Source organism: Arachis stenosperma, chromosome 2 (genome assembly GCF_014773155.1).
Source record: "Arachis stenosperma cultivar V10309 chromosome 2, arast.V10309.gnm1.PFL2, whole genome shotgun sequence".
NCBI lineage: Eukaryota > Viridiplantae > Streptophyta > Magnoliopsida > Fabales > Fabaceae > Arachis > Arachis stenosperma.
Window position 1 is genome coordinate 81,663,020 of NC_080378.1, and position 2,649 is coordinate 81,665,668.

At 45.3% G+C, this 2,649-nt stretch overlaps 1 non-coding gene across 1 annotated transcript; it reads left to right on the forward strand.

Moving 5' to 3' along the window:
• The first annotated feature begins 576 nt into the window (after window positions 1-576).
• Window positions 577-679, forward strand: LOC130964791 (small nucleolar RNA R71). Its single transcript, XR_009080864.1, has one exon. It is a non-coding gene; the product is annotated as a small nucleolar RNA R71 (small nucleolar RNA).
• The last annotated feature ends 1,970 nt before the right edge of the window (window positions 680-2,649 follow it).

Here is a 2,649-nt window from a genome sequence, read left to right on the forward strand (position 1 = left end):
TTGGCTGTGATATGGTGGTTGGGAGTAAGTATTTTGTGAGGCTTGGTATGATCTTTGGTTGGAGTTTTGGTATGTGGAATTGTTGTGTTGGTTGTGGTTGTAGGGTTTGTGGTTTTGTGGTTGGGTTTGTTGGTTTCCCCACCCAAAGTTTGGGTGGTTTTTCCAACCTGAGTTGTAAGTGTTGGAATGTGGATCATATGGTTGCCTTTGTTGATTTCCCACATAGTTGGCCTCTTCCCAATCACCTCCTTCAATGCTTACTTCCTCTTGATCTTGTGTGTGTATTGCAGCCACTTGCTTTGTGTCTAATTTCCTGGTGAGCTCTGCTAGTTGCTTGGCAAACACCTTGTTTTGAGCTAGAATTGTATCAACATGGTTCAGCTCCATGACTCCCTTAGTGTTGTGTCTCTCTGAAGCATAGTAATACTCATTCTCAGCCACTGTCTCAATCACTTCAATGGCTTCTTCCACAGTCTTTTCCTGTTCAATGAACCTCCTGATGAATGGTCTACAGCCTTCCTTGATTCGTAAGAAAGTCCATCATAGAAAATGTGCAATTGCACCCAGTCAGGGAACATGTTGGTGGACATTGCCTTGTCAATTCCTTGAACCTCTCCCATGCCTCGTAGAGCGTCTCACCATCTTGTTGTCTAAAAGTCTGAACCTCAGATCAAAGCCTATTGACCTTTTGTGGGGGGTAGAAACGTGCCAGAAACTTGCTCTCACCTCATCCCAGGTTGTTAGGCTGTCCCTTGGGAATGATTCCAGCCACTTAGCTGCCTTGTCCCTAAGTGAAAATGGAAACAAGAGCAGTTTATAGGCATCGTCCTGGACTCCATTGGACTTCACAGTGTCGCAAATTCTCAGGAATTTGGTGAGATGTTGGTTTGGATCTTCATTAGCACTCCCACCAAATGAACAATGGTTCTTCACCAGTGATATTAGCTGTGGTTTGAGTTCAAAATTGTTGGCCTGAATGGGTGGTTTCTGAATGCTGCTACCACAATTCCCAGAGGTTGGGTTTATGTATGAACCAAGAACCTTCCTCCCAGGAATGGAATTGTTTCCATCATTCCTCTCATGGTTGTGAAATTCTCTATCCATGTTGAGATCTAGAGCTTCCTCAAAGTTGTCCTCAGATTCTCCTTCAGATTCTTCTTCTCTCAATACTCTCTTCCTCTTGCTTCCTGTTCCGGGGGTTACCTGAAACGTGTAGCTCGTCGTCTGGAGATGCCCGAGGTGGGGGTCAGGGACCCGAGCTTGATGTGTGGCGATTGGTGGTTGTACCTGCAATGACACTCCGATGCTTAAGTTAGCATGGGTCCAAGCAGATATGTGTAGAATGTGGAATGTATCTCATACCTGGGTGCTCCAGTGTATTTATAGTAGTTGGTCGTGATCTTCCCTGGATAGATATTCTTATCTTATCTTATCTTTTGGGAGTTTTACCTCTATCTTTGCGGAACCGCCTTTCCTAGGCTTTTTCGGCCTTTAGGTTTTGGGCTTCGTTCCTTTTGATGGGCCTTCTTAGCTTTATTTGTCCGAGGTCCGACCTTAGGCGTGGGCCTTGGGATGAGGTCGGACCTTTCATGGATTTTGCCGAGTTGGAGGAGCTCGGTCAGGGTATGAACAGTGCCCCTGCCCGAGTTCATCTTTTTGGGAGTCGAGCTCGGGCATAGTTGTTTTTCAAAATTCAAAATGGCCGTTTCCTGCATTTATTGCATTTTACCGTTTCTCCTCGATTTCCGTTCGGGCTCTGTGAAGGCATTATTATTTGCTCCCTTCCTTTTTCTTCGTTTATTCTGTTCCTTCCTGTTTTTTCTAAGTTTTTGCCATCTCTTTTTCGAGCACCGCTTCTTCTTTCTCTTTGTTCTTCTTCCCCGAATCTTTCCGTGCGTCTTTCCGGGGTTTCCTCTGTGCCGCCGTTTCGTTCTTCTTTCTTCGGAGCTCGTCGTCTTCTTTCTTTCTTCCAGGTTTGTTCCCGTCTCTTTTCTTTGGCACATATGCTTTCTGTTCTTTTGTGTGGCTCTTTGTCTGTTTCTTCTTTCTTTATGCCTGGGTTGCCCCAAAAGAGGCGCCGCCATTGCTTTGTTTGCATATGGGGGGGCTCTTCTTTGTTTTTCTGGTACTTTGTTCCGGGTTGCCGCATTTTCTTTTTGTTTCTTGCTTGGCTGAACGGGTTTTTCGCTGTCTGCTTATGTGATTTTTGCTTGCTTTTGTATTTCTTCTTTGTAGGTAAGAGTTTATGTCTCGAAAGGTCTTCAGGCGATGTCGACCAAGATTCCAAGTGGTCTTGGTTGGGTAGACCCTCTTCCTCTAAAAGTCCCTTTTGTGGTAGATTCTGATATTTGGCTAGGTTCCGTAGGCACTGTAGTATATGTGAGAATAGAGAGTCTGAGAGGGATTATGAGCTAGTAGCCCGGATTCCGAGGAGAGAGTTTGCTTCCCGCCTTTAGATAGTTCCGAGAAGCTTCTTCTTTTATGCTTATGATTGTTTTTTTCTCTAAGTGAGTGTCCGACTTCCTTTTACCGACCTGGAGTCCGAGGTGTTGTGGTCTTGTAACCTTGCCCCTACGCAGCTCCATCCAAATTCTTGGGCGTTTTTAAAGCTGTTTCAACTTTTGTGTCAGTTTTTGGGCGTCGCTCCCT